Raw genomic sequence first — 15,258 nt, 5'->3', positions numbered from 1 at the left:
ACATACATCATGAACAGAAGGGTCATAAAACTGCAATGTACAGTCCATGCCCAATCATCTTGAGAAAAACTTACAGATTTCTTCTTCTCTGCATTGGTACAGATGCATCAGCCACATCCATACCCGATTCTTTCTTTTTCTCCTTCTCTAGCTTTTTCTTGCACTCATATGTAGTGCCCTGTTTCCTGCTAATAGTGACACTTGCCCTTCTTTTTAGGCTTATCACCTTCTTTCTCTGCATTCTTACTACCTGAGGATTCTGATTTTAGCTTATAGCCACCATGCGAAGAAGCTTTACCTTTGCCTTTCTGACTGGCCAAACAAAAGCTTGGTCACCAACTCACATAACAGAGTTGTTTTGCTTAGACTTCTCTTCTTGTAAGAGTACTAAAACCAGCTCATCAAATGTAAGGGCATTTGGATTTCCCTTCATCAATGAGTCTAAGGATAGAGGCAAAACTCTGATAAGAATCCAGCAATGCATTGAGAACTGTAGGCACCAATGTACTATCAAGATATATCTCATCCACACTAGCGAGCTCCTCCTTAAAATCTTTGATCTTGGTTAAGAAGCTGTCCATTGAGTCTCCCTCATTCATGTGCTCAGACTCCAACTATTTGTATAGATATGCAACACGTGCTTCATTGCGCACCTAGTATAATGTAGCAAGTGCATCCCATGCCTGTTTTGAAGTCTCTCATCAAGGCTCATCTCCGAGCCACTAGAGTCTCCATTAACAAGAGAATGCCCTGAAAAAATATCAGGCATACCAAGTGGCTCAACCACTTTCTCTTTGCCTTTATGTGATGTAGCAACTACATTTTCAGGACTGGTATTATGATACAGCCTGTCACTCCATGCCACTCCATGGTCTATCAACACAACCACTAGATGAGGACTCTCCTAGTCCACTCAATGATTGTGACTGACATGCATTATGTGCAACCACATTTCCACTTACATTAGCCCCAACAACATCCTTTTCAATAGCATACCAGCTACTCATCTCATTAAATATAACATCCCTACTTACCCTCAGTTCACGTGTAGCAGGATCATAACATCTATATCCCTTTTGCTCAAGGGAATACCCAATAAACACACATTTTTATGCTTTTGGATCTAGCTTGGTACGTAACTCATCTAGCTTGGTATGCTTTTGGATCTAGCTTGGTACGTAACTCATCTAGCACATGCACATATGCAATACAGCCAAAAACTTTCAAGTGAGACGAATCAGGTTTCTTGCGAGTAAACTTATCCTCTGGCATTACATCATGTATGGCTGCAATAGGAGTCCTGTTCATGATATAAACTATTGTACACAGCCTCAACCCAATAGCTATGTGGCATATTCTTCTCAGCCACAATGCTCATGCCATCTCTGTAATGTGCCTGTTTTTCCGCTCTCAGCACCTCCATTTTGCTGCGGAGTGTATCTACATGTAAATTATCTCTAAATGCCATTCTTTCGCAAGAATTCAGAGAACTCATTGGAGAAGTATTCTCCCTCTCCATCGACCTTAGGCACTTTACATGCTTGCTTATCTATTTTTCAGCCATAACTCTGAAATTTTGAAATGAGTGAACACTTCACTCTTCTCCTTCATGAAGTACACCCACACTTTCCTCGTGTGGTCATCTCATGAATGTTACATAGTACCTATAGCCACCCATAGACATAGTCTTTACAGGACCCCATACATTTGAATGCACAACATCTAGTATATTCCTGCTCACATTTTTGTCATGTGGAAATACATGCTTTGTGTTTGCTTTCCAAATTGACATGCTTCACAAACTTTCTACATACCTTCAACTTTAAACTTAGGCAACCCTGTCACAATTTGTTCAGTCTATATAGACTTCATTCTTTGCACATTGACATGCCCAATTCTCTTATGCCAAATGTATGTATCTGTAACAACTCTTGGACCATTTGCAAACATTGCAACACTCACTTTAGGCATATTCACATTCAATGTAAACATTCTACGCCCACTCTGTTACCTTTTGAAACCAACCTGCACTTATCTTTGAAGTCTTCTTCATAACAGCCCATCAGGGTTAAATCAAACCTGCAAACCCTGCGCTCATCATCTGGCCAATAGAAACCAGATTCTTTATTATAATGTTCAGAACATGAAGTAAATCTACAAGGTACTTCACTTTACCATCCTGCATCATAGACAATGGCACATCTCCAACATGGGCAATCGGATGAGCAGTGTCATCCCCTGTTTCAACAAAATCTAGTCTTTCAAGACTAGATTTCATTTCCTTGAACCACTCACTATGACTTGTCATGTGGTTCAAAGCACCTAAATCAACATACCATACATCATCCTTACATGCTGCTACATTATTTCCAGACATAGCATTAGCCACATGTTCAAATAACCTCTCATTATTTCTGCTAGAGGATGCATAGTTGTTTTGTTGAACTTTTCCATTTTGCATATCACTCTGTTTCTTATAGCAATCTGCCTGCACATGCCCAAGCTTACCACAGTAAAACAAGCCTCGTGTATCATTATGCTGCCTTTGCCAATTTACCAACGACCTCGTTGACTCCCCCTGCCTCTAAACTGGCCTCTTCCACTTGTATGTTGTTGTTGTGAATCCTGGGACTGTTTGCTGTTGTTGCTAACCATAATTCTGATTACCTGTTCGGCCACCACCTTGGCCATGACCTCTACCTCGTCCTCTAGCTGCACTTGTGTAGAAGGCCTGCTCCTTTGAACTGTTTCTTTTTTGTGGATTGTTGATCTTCACCCAAGTTCTTCTCTTCAATGATCAACATTGACACCAAATCTGTGAAGTTGGAAATGTTCTCTCGAGTCTGAATAGACGTCTTGAATGCCTTGTATTGTGGCCTAAGACCACGCAGACACACTTCCACCTTATCATCATCATCCATAGAAACACCAATTGATGCAAGGGATTCCACAATGCCCTTGATCTTCAAAGCATAATCATTCATGGACATATTCTTCTTCTCCTCCACAGTATGAATCTCATTCTTTAACTAAATAGAGAACACACAAGGTGAGAGGTTGAAATTTCTTCTTCTTCTTCACACAACAAAAGAGGTCTACAAAGAAGATAAAGTGACTAACACACATAATAGAGTATATACAAGCGGTCCATAATGTGAACACGCTAAGAGGAGTGGGTAGATGTGGACTAATCAGTGTATTCCAACCGTAGAATCTCTCTCGAAGATATGTCGGTGCCAGCTACCAAACCCGCGAGTGATATAAATGTCGAACGGTCATGCAAGCACCTCGTGAATGCCAGCTCGTGTTGAGGATGACATCTCAACAGACCAAATATGATGAATAATGCTTCGCTTCATAGAAAGTGCAAGCAATGCATGTGCTTGTGCATCTCTTCCATCCCATCTCGTTTGAGCAATAGTGGGAGAGGTACTGGTGGTGCATGTGGAGGAGCCACATCTGTATATCAGATTCTACTTCAGATGTACTTGCAACACCTAGTTGCACTAGTAGTTGTGAAACAAGACGAGTTTCACTACCACTGACCACATTCCAAAGGCCTTTAGCAACTAGTACATGCCTCATCATATAGGACCACAATGGGTAGTTAGTCCCATCAAGTCAGTAGACAACATGTTGAATACATCACTACTGCCAGCCCATGACTATCTACCAAATGCAAAATCTTTCAACACACTACAAGTACTCAGTATGAATGCAACCCCGGGATGGCTGCCAAAACTGACTAAATCACCTACTGCAAAGTGTATGAAAAATAACACAGAGTAGAGAATAGAGTGTTACTGGCAAAAGTATGATGATCGATGTTGTTGAAGACATTGTAGATGTGCTACACACCAAATCTTTACCGCACAGTCCAAACACCCAAAATCGAGTAAAACCAATCCAAAATGATGCCTCTCCAGAATGTTTGCAGATACCTTGCGGTGCCCAAAATGCACTGGAATCACGCCACAAACTCTGAAAATTGTGTGTACTTTGTATATAACACACTACAGTATATACCTTCTTCTCCTAAGAGGGTATCTCAGTCAGATATAGAAAAACAGGGTTGTGTGGAGGGAGCCAGACTACCAGATCAAGTTTCAAGGAAGCTAGCTCTGATACCAATTGTGGGAATTAGGGTTAGGGTTGCAACAATGCATACACACAAGATAGAGAAGCTTCAGAGCATACAAACTCACTAGATTAGAATAAACAAATGTGTGCCAGATACAAAAGATCAGTACACACCCCAAAAGGAGAAGATAAGAGGGTGTACATACGCACGGGGGGAAAAACCTCCTAGCGAGGGAAAAAGTGCCCCGGCGGTCCTAAGTGTGTTCACACACATCACTACCATATAATGCTACAATACCAGTATTTTCTTATGAACAATATGCCAATGTATATTTACATGTTGCATCTCATGAGAATTTATCCCCATCTCTTGCATTGATGAGTGTGCCAGATCAACTAGTCTCGTACTTATAGAAGTACCTACTCCACGATTGTAAAATTTGTCTGCCATTTCTTTCATCCTTGGTCCATTTCCTGTGTGTGTCCCTTTTAAGTATGCATTGTAACACTTTGCAAAACTGCCATTGCCATGTCTACACTTGTTACCTCATAGAATGAAAGCATGCTCGTATAATCAAAACTTTCCCTCATGCTTGCATGTTTAGCCTCTGAAAAGTTAGTTGTGGAAACAAATATACTACAATCATTTTTTGTTACAAACCACGATCCCCAATTGAATGCCTGGAAATCCCACCAAGATAATTTTTTAGCAAGTGTTTTTTTTTGTGTATCTATGTGCCATATTTTTTTGTTTGTTTTAGATTCTTAATATAATTGACCCTAAGCATGATGACTAGCGTTCCAAAGTATGGTCTCTAAAATGGGGAGAAGATAGCTATGCAACATTAGAGAAGTTAAACTTTCTTGTCCTATGTGATGTTCCCATCGAATCTAAAATCTATTGGTTGTCTTTGTTGGAGGCGAACAAGACTGCTAAATCTATGTTTGACCTTGCTCGAGGAGATCATATATATAGACAGTAAGTTGTAGCCTTCTATTGCACTACTTTGGCTTGGCTCATGGCACACATTTGTATTGGACTCCTGCATTTTCTGTTCACGCATTCTCGTTTTAAGATGTGGGTTGTGTACATATTTGTTTTTTTTGTGTAGTTGGCTCCGGAGAGAAGTGACTCTAGAAAAAAATATTTCAGATAGCTCAAGATCTATTGAGAGATTTTTAGGAATCTCCTACTGGTGTTGCAGTCCCCGAAGATTGTTTGTTGTGCACTATGAAGAGGTGAAGATTGAGGAGAGGAAACACTTATTTCCTTTGGAGAATCCTAGAGAGAAAAGGGATAGAAAGGGTGATGCGACTACGGTGAAGAAGCTTGATTTGATTTAGATGGCAGCCTAGAGATTAGTCTACTGGTAACATCTTGTGTGAATATCTTCTTTATGAGGAGGACAATAGAAACTTATCTAGTTCTTAGTTTATTGCTACAAGTAAAAGAAACCTAATGTGATTTGTGTGCATGTAAATGCATACAGATACTTTGTTTGCTGATGAAAGACAAGGGTCATTTGCACATTATGCCACTTAGAGAAAAGCAGTGGTTGATGATTGCAAATGTGGCCACTATTATGTACCCTCCACTCATGCATGAGCGCTTGAAGTGGGAGATAAAAAATTGTCCATGGTGGATAGAACTAGAGAAGGGTCACGTGTTGGAGAGGGAGGAGGAGCTCCATACACAGGTTTCAAAAGAGCAGCCCAAGGTCGTTGTAGAGAAGGCTAATAAATCACTGGTGGATGGAGGTAAGAAGAGCATGCTTGCCTTTTATGCATACTTTGTGAGTATTTCTTGTGAGGTGATAGCCATTTCATGAGCAAGAGAAAACCAGCGAGATACTACAACCAAGAAATTGGAAAAAGATTAATCAACATAACACTATTCATCTCGCAATATAAGTAGACTATTAAAAAGAGAAGCACAAGTCATATGAGGACAACTATAGACATCACATTATCCAAAGTAGCTACATTGATCCACCATAATATCAAAACCCCACCAGAATATTAGAACTAGCTACATGAAAATATCAAAATATGTTTTCCACATAGGTAGAATTGAGAGGACCAAAGTTATCATTTGGAGATGCTCCTACCAAAAAGTTAAAGGCATATAGCATTGAGACGGGGAAGTAGCTAGGCAGTTTCATATAGCGGTGGGATACCGATGCCCCAAAAAAGCCTGAAACAATTCAACTTTTGTGAGTGCTTGTTGATGCATGAAATCATGAGTAGTAGCATCCAAGTTTAGCATTTGTAAGAATACATAGTAGAGGTGCTTGTTGCAAGGCAAGTAAGCCAAGTGCTTAACCTCTCTCTTCCAGAAATCTGCACATGAACATATTGGGAATTCAAAAATTGTGATTGAGTAATTCACACCGTTAACCTTTGAACCCTCTGTGTTGACATAGAAAATGTGTGTCTCATTTACAAAGGATAATCACCTCCCTTAGGATCTCAGCTCTGCAAATAGACCGACCTTTCTTGATGTTCTCATAGAACTCTTTAATTATCTTGCTTCTCTAGCGCAATATCTTTCCATCCCTATACTTTTCTCAAATAGAGCTCGAGACTCTTGGTGTGATAGTAGTGGCCCCCCTAGCTGTTGGAGTTGAGACAACTGCACCTGCCTCTAATATTCTATAGAATGCAAACTTGCTATTTCATCAATACCTAGGTTAGTTACCTGGGCCATAGAACAAACCCCATGAGCAAGCCTTGGTGACCTAATGACATTTTTAGTATCTACTTTCCAAGAGTGTGTGTTACTAGAACTACGAAACCAAACAAAGCCCTATTTGATACCACTAGGGGCGATGTCCCCAAAAATAAGGGACTGACACTCCTTCTTGGGCACCCCTAGGTTAATAAAAGCACCACATCTCGCACGAGTCTATTCCCAAAAGCCCAAAACATGTAACTTTTCTCTGCGACTCAGTTTGACGAATGGCCCAGAAGCTCTGATTCAATTGTCTTTCTTTGGCCACTGATTGAGAGTCTTGTGTAGGCATGCTAAGTGTTGCCTTCCTCTGGTTCATATTCACTGTCACATATTATGGTCTATGAGTATCATTCTGTATAGCACTTAAGATGGCCCATATGTTTCTCTTTCGTTGGACGCTTCTCTATTCATGGTGGTGGTGAACATGCTGCTGCATTTCTGGACTATTAAAACCCACCTTCTCCATGGTTGACTGTGTCAAGTCTGCGAGTTTCTTACTAGAGGAGGCACCACCCTTCTTAGAGTAAAAGCGTTCCATGATTTATTCCAACCCTTGGTTTGTTCTAGTATACCTACCAAATGATGTGGGCATTACAATGTGCACTTTGAAGGACCACCCATAGAGAGGTCAATGTGGCTGTGGCCTCTAATAATGTCAGGTGCTTCCTATACCCAACAGCCGCTCTCATACTAGAGTGTTTTCTCTTTGCCAAATTAGTGGTAGGGACAAAATGCACATCATCTTCTTTCTCCAAAAACTAGGCACTCCAATGGAATGCACACACTTCCCACTATGCAATCCATGTCTCTAAGGATGGTAACTCACTCTTAAAGGCACGCCCCTTTCTCCACCATTTGCTGCAACTCTTGTTTGCAATTCTTCGTAGTTATCTTCGTGGTTGCAGTTTTTCATTTTCTACAAAGCACCTTGTGTTCTTCATGAAAAGATGACCCAATACATTTTTTCTTGTGTTGTATCATACTCTGCTCCAAATGAAATGAACATGACCGCTCTTTGTCATGCATTTCTTTTCCTTTGAAGTATACTTTACGTATTCCAGTCCAATTTGCACACGCCTCATCTGCCAAATCCTCTGAATTGAGGGAGTTCATATCCACACTTCTTCATAATAACATTTAACATATTCCAAAATTCTATCTAGCCATATCTATCCTCAACTTTGAACTTGCAAGTAGCAACTATTAGTGTGGCATAATGAGTGGCTCTTGTATGAGACATTAACTTCTCTTAAACAAGCCTTTTTTTGTACTCTTGATGAACCATCTACAAATGGATGGTCATGGTGACTTAAGTGAATAGCACATCTGTTGCAATGCACATGATCTCTATGAATGCACTAATACATAACTGCAGGGCACTCTTTCACACATTCTAGTGGTAGACAACAATAGGAACACATTCTAATGGTAGACAACAATAGGAACACACCAAAGATCCAAATTCATCCTTTGCCTCCCCCATTGGGGTACCTTTCTTTCCCTACCTAACCAGTGTGTTTCATTCACAACAGAATATCATGACAAGTTAGGGCAATCCAAATTGTAGGACCACAAATGACCAGTGCTGCATCTACTCAATTGCACAATACCTGGAAAGCAGTCAGAGCTACATGTGTTACATAATCCACCCAAACATGACCATCATTTCTATATTCCCCCAAGCATGGTGGAAGCTCAAAGGCAATGCAACCATCATATGTAGATGGGAGCTCTTGCACTGCCCATTTATCTTGCACATTAGCAAATGCAGCATGTAGGCTACGATTAAGTGGGAGAACTTTAATCATGTCAATTACACTTGTAATTTTCTCTTGTCCTCATTGCTCATTGGTTTTTATTCTTCCATATCCACATCATCATCCATAATGATAGGTGAGATAGCATGGCTTGGAGCAAGGAGGAGTTTGTAAAAAAAATGCATACATGCATCAAGAATGTATCCTTCTTCTGAGGTCTTTAGAGTTTGCACCTTAGAGAATATCGATGATTAGAGCAAAGGATAAATTTTTTCCCTCTAGTAGGCCCATATATTGTGACACAACGAGGCATTACTGATCATTTGAGATAGAAAAGTAAAAGAACCAAACAGATCTCAACAATAAACCATTCCACTCGTAAAATGCCAACAACAACATGGAGATATTGAGGATATAAGCACGGTTAAAAGAAATCCCTGGATAACCAACACACAACATTTTAGACAACAAGTATAATTGGGTATTTATTCAAGAAAAACAACTCTTGTACCGTCCAATTTTTTCTTAGATGATCCAATTTATTATTTGAGTGCTGGAATTTGAGTACTATTTTTTAAAATCATCATGACAACCCAATTTATGCTTATAGGTGATAGCCTTTTAATCATCACGCGATGGACCAATTTATACTTAGAGTGATGGCCTTTTAATCATCCAACGATGGCTCAATTTATACTTACGATGATGGCTATGTTAATGTAAAGAAATAAATAAAATGAAAGAAATCTAAAAGGTTTTTGACAACAAAAACCACGAAATAATTAAATTTTAAGAAATTTGTAACGCTTCGCACCACAAAAACTAAAATTTGTAACGCTTCGCACCACAAAAACTAAAATTTGTAACGCTTCTCACAACAAAAATTAAAATTCTCACACCACAAAATTTGAAATGCTCACACTACAAAATTTAAGAAAGTGAGAAACACATAGACAGAGGAGAGAGAGAGAGAGAGAGAGAGAGAGAGAGAGAGAGAGAGAGAGAGAGAGAGAGAGAGAAAGTTGTTTTACATATTAAATTTTTAGTGGGCTGCGGATCCTTTTTTTTTGGGGTTGTCTGCCCTCACCCCCGCAACCGACCCTTGTCTTGCCCTTGGTCTGCTGAACACTTGCAATCCTTCTCTTTACAAACCCTAGGTATTCCTCTCTCCATCTCTTCTGAACTTTGAGCTCTCCATGCTGCTACTACTGAGAAAATGTCCAATTTCTATTTTGTGGAATCTTTTTTTTTCGTACACACCCAGGGCCAAGTGGGTGGAGCCGATTTCCCCTTCCAACAATTAGCCAATTATCATGGTCGGCGGGCAAGGGCCATGTACCATCGGGCAAGAGCCATGAATTAGGCATCTCCCATGACCACCGCGATGAGTCGAGCGCTGGAATAGCGGAGGGGTCTCGTATGGATCCTCCTATCTCGGGTGATCCACCACCCGAGGAGGAGGAGTCACTCGAGTGTTCAAGGGGCAAGAGCCCGAGCAACCAAACACATCAAGCGAGCATAGGTGTCCCTTTATAACATGAGAGAGCCTAGTGGGACTTGAACTCATAACCTAGAGGTTACTATGGTCACAAGCTTGACCACTACACTATGTTTCGATTTGCTTGATTCCAATTTCGAATTCTTGCAGCCCGCGTCGGTGAACTTGTGATGTGCATGTGGAATTACTCTTTCGATTTCTTGTTTGATTTGAATTTTGAATAAGCTCAAATGAATACAAGTTTTCCTGACCCGCTTCGGCGCGGGCTACTGGTAGTTACACCATTTCAATTTTGATAATGTCTATCACAAGATTTTCAGGGTATTTAGGGTGTTTTTAATTACCTACAATTCAAGGTAGAGGGACTTTGAGAGAATCCCCATTTTGCTAACCATTCGCTAGTTATGCTCCCTATTTCAATAAGTGAGTCTCTTCTTTATTTACCCATAAAACTTTCCTATGAAGCCACTCAAACCATTGCTCATTTATGATGCCCACTACTCTAATAGGTTGTGATTGATCCACTTAAGTCGATACTTGCAACTCCATTATTCTTGTCTCCTCTATGAAGAAGGAGTGCTTGGGCACCCTAATCTTAAGTCGATACATGTCTCCATTATTCTTGTCTCCTCTATGAAGAAGGAGTGCTTGGGCACCCTTGCCTTAATAATCTTATAAGATCTCAGTGGTTATGAGAGCAACCTATTCTCACCTCATTGCCATAGCCATGGCATGTAGCCCACGCCGGCGCAGGCTGCATGGCCATGGCCTATAGCCAGCATCGGCGGAGGTTGCAAAGGCAACCTATGCCCAATGGCCAATGCCATGGAAAAACATAGCAAAACTTTTTAGGAGTTCTAGTTAGAAAGCCTTCTTAAGAAACACTACCTAGTGTTATAAACAATATTGCTAATGTAAGCAACTTGGTGTTATAGAAGAAAATGGGACTTTCTTGTACTTAGTGTCTTATGAGGCATTATGACAACCAAAGTTGCATGCTTGGCATCTGGGGAATTATGAAAACTAATAGGTGAATCTTGGAGGATATGGAAATATTTCAAGACTAACCAAGAGTCCTCCCATTCTCCGAGCAAACTTTTTAGAGCGAGGAAAAAATTGAGCAACACATTTCAAGATCACCAAAGGTGTGCAACATAAATTCACCACAAAATGACAATAACACAAGCACATATCAACAACTACACAGACATGGCCTGCATGTAGGCCTACTCAGAAAAGTGATGTTGTCCCACAACCGAGCTACAAGCATATACCATTTGGTGGAGAAAGCATCTCCATGAAGCATGCTATGAAGGGCACACTGTGCTCCATCACACCACGCAACTCCTCCCCCATAGGTGACCTGGCCCTCACATCAGGTTGGCAAGTGATGATAGATTACAGAATCCTCAGGCATTATGCCCAAAGCCTCAAATCAAGGCATGCTCTCCTGGCAAAACGAAGCTATAACCATCTCACGCCTCCGTGCTATGAACATCATGGAGGTACAATACTACAAAGGACACAAGAAGACATTGTAAACATTTTCCAATCATGCAACGTTGACTATGCAAAAAAGTGACCCATGGTGAAGAAATTACCTCGATGCGTAGTCTCGAGGTTTCATAATAGCCATGTTGGGGAGGGATGCATCAAAAGAACTCTCCTCAATATCTCCAAGTCAGAGACACGACAATAGTGCTCCACCCAAACAATAGTATCTCCTTGATATCTCCAAGTCACAGACACGACAATAGCGCTCCACCCAACCAATAGTATCTCCTATTTAATGCAAGGGACTTTAAGAAACAAAGTAATAGAAGGTACACATTTGTAAAGAGGCTGGAATTGTTACTTCCCGTGGAGGCCATCTCACAAGGAGCACTCCAGAATTCGATAAAGAAGAAGCTGCCCAGTGAAACACTATAGCGAACATGATCCTCTGAATGCGCATCCCACTGTGGATGTGGCACCTGTCCGTGTGGAGGACTCCGCCAAATGGGAGATCCAAGAACACCAAATCTGCAGCCCATGACACTAATTTTCCCTTCCTAAAATATTCTTTCTTCCCTTCCTACAATACTGCTCTGCATGGCATACAAAAAATTTTATGTGAAAGCCTCACTGGCCTTGTAAAATAAAGCGTGGTCATGTGCACAAGATAACAAACATAAAAGTAGCATAATTTGATCAACAATATATTATCCACACCCACCTCTTTGTTCCTTGGTCTCTCAAACAAGTTCTTTTCCTTTGCTAAAATGTGTCCCTTTGCCATGTCTAGCCACCAAGGACAATTTGACATTTCCCACTCCGTGAGATTTTCCATCTCTTGAGGGTACATACAAGTAGACTCCTCTGCAGCATCTATCCACTACCTAGCCATCGCTAGAATCGATGCAATATATCCTCTCTCCTTCAAAGTGGAAAAATACCTAGAGGAAAGAGCACACATATAACATCACATGCACAGTAGTCCACTATTGAAGCATTGAAGGACTAGTGTCTAAATAGCCAAAAATTTAAGCTACCTCAATACCAATCTCTGAGCAGCCAATTGCACTAATTGCTTGTTCTTCCTAGCCTTGTCGGTTACTCCTTTCTTATTTTTCTCCATGCGTGTTTCTAGAGGAAACATGGCATTTCTCCTCTCCAATTTGATTTCCTCATAGTATTCCGACAAGGACAAATCCACAAGTAAGACAGCCCCCCGGAATTTTAATGAAGTCCCTCAAGATGTTCTTGCCACAAATGCAAGATATTCTTGAACAAGACCTCCCTAGGTATCCAACTACACGAGAATGAAAGATTAGCACATTATCCACAATAATCAATTTATACGAGAAACAAGTTTAGAACAAAAGCACTCACTGTCTATACACACGGGCAAGGTGGTACATGGATTTAGTAGCCATACTTGCCTCCAATAGAGACAACCATAACACTTTTGATTCCACAGGGGCTTCACATATTGCGAGGAGATTCAATTTCTCCAATGTTGCAAATCTCTCGCAATCCCATTTCAATGACAATACTTTGTCGTGCCATGCATCCCCAACTCAAGGGTCAATGATATTGAGAATCTTTTGGTTAGCTCGACAAATACGAGAGTTCGTTTCGGCAAACCATACACAATAAAATACCTTACTAGCCAAAGAATAGCCTTACCTTACCTATCCAATCACCCATAACGTGACGCAAGGGACTCTACCTCCTTCTTCTCCTCCTTTTGCAACTCTTCTTTGCTTATTTTTGCCCTTTTTAGATTAAGATTCTTGTTCAAAAAAGTTGTCATTTGAACCTATGCAACCGCGGCCATTGTTTAGGTAGTTAAAAAATCACATGAAGGAGAAACATGGACAGTCAAAATAATGAATGAAAATTGCTTACATTGTAAACAAGCTTTCCCAAATATCTTTGTGTCAATGGATACCAAGGCTTAGCACCCTTCGTTTACTTCTTTCTAATCTCCATGATGAGCCTCCGATCCCTTTCTGGCAAGTCATGCATGTACGAGGATTGATCAGCCTTACATATATTTATACAGTTGACATCATCCCGCAAGGTAGTGGGAACCAAGGCATGTGTATTAAGACTGAAATCACATGGCATGTGTATTGAGATTGAGATGACATGGCATGTTAGTTCCCATGAATTATTTACATTGAATTCATGATATTTATGTTAAAAACGATACTCACAAGTTCATGCATTGCAAACTTGAAAGCAATGCAATCTTGCTGACCTTGAATGGATCAATGATCATGCAAAGGACTCGAAAGTGTTTCTTCTTTGTCATTGAGAACCTCTCATTGATTGTTGCAATCCATGCCACCAATTGGTGGTTTCCCTCCCATACATAAAACATGCGATTAGAGAGAATTGAGAGGGCCAAAAATCGAGCGAGCTCATCCTTGAACTCCCTGTTAATCTCTTGCAAAAAAATCGAGCGAGCTCATCCTCGAACTCCATGTTAATCTCTTGCCATAGGGGATCCCAAGAAGACATCACCACATCTGTGACCATGGCTTCCTCATGGGAGCAAGCCCATAAGGACACAATGAATTCTCCTTTTTCACAAACGTATCCCTCCTTCCCAAATGCTACTTTCAAACTTGACAAATCTTCCCGAAGTCCTCTAACTTTGGCATGTGGTAATACCCTGCATAATGTAATTGGTGGACATTCACGGTAATTGAACAACTTCGTTTTTTTCATTATGTCATCCCCTTGGGCAAGGTACAAGTTTTCTTCATGCCCCTCATCACTAGGAATCTCCGGACAAACTATGTAAGGTACCAATGTAAGATTTACCTCATGCAGCATGAGCTCATTGTCTACCTCATGTTGACATTGTGTGGCATTTGCATCAAGCACTTGACTCTCCACCTCACCCCCAACATCTTCTCCAACATGACTTTCCACAACACGGCTGACTTAGTCCATGTCATTGGGTAGGGGCGCATGGTCACTTTTGTGTTGTGCCCGCCTTCTTCTTCTTCTATTTGTAGGACTGTTACAAAAAAAAAGATAAAAAATCAAACCAAATTTATAACATCACCTTCTAAATCAATTATGCCATGCAGTCCTGCATACCAAGTTAAGAAAACAAAACGGCAACCTCTTACTGAGCTTGAGTCATTGAGAGCTCTATGGCTTTGATGGCCTTCACAAAATATTAAAAAACACCACAGGGTGTTTTTTTATTTTTTATGTGGCCATGGAAGAGCCATGGTGAGCTTGAGTCATTGAGAGCTCTAGGGATTTGACGGCCTTCACAAAATATTTAAAAAATGCCCTATGGTACCCACACATGCATTTCTTTTATTTTTATGTGTCCATGGAAGAGCCATGGAGAGCTTGTCATTTTGAGATCTTCATGAATTTGATAGCCTACACACTTTTCTTATTTTTTGTGTGGCCATGGAGAGAGCCATGAAGATCTTAGTCATTGAGAGATTGATGGCTTTGAGAGCCTTCAAAAAATAAAAAACTCCCTCTGGGCAGGCCGCACCGGTGCGGCTTGCCCACCACCACAGGGCATTGAGAGCATGAGTGATTTGTGGCCATTGAGAGCATGAGGGCTTTGAGAGCCTACACAAAATTCAAAAATGCATGGAGAGCTTGGGTCATTGAGCACATGATGGCTTTGAGAGCATGAGGGCTTTGTCGCCATTGAGAGCATGAGA

General features: G+C 40.7%; 1 pseudogene; it reads right to left on the bottom strand.

Moving 5' to 3' along the window:
- Positions 1 to 13,250: 13,250 nt before the first annotated feature.
- LOC147628007 (uncharacterized) lies at positions 13,251 to 14,403 on the bottom strand (annotated as a pseudogene).
- Between the last annotated feature and the right edge of the window lie 855 nt (positions 14,404 to 15,258).

This window comes from Cibotium barometz, chromosome 20 (genome assembly GCF_041138505.1).
Source record: "Cibotium barometz isolate CiBa-2024 chromosome 20, ASM4113850v1, whole genome shotgun sequence".
NCBI classification, from domain to species: domain Eukaryota; kingdom Viridiplantae; phylum Streptophyta; class Polypodiopsida; order Cyatheales; family Cibotiaceae; genus Cibotium; species Cibotium barometz.
Note: the sequence above shows the minus strand (reverse complement) of the source record. Positions and strands in the feature narration are given on the sequence as shown.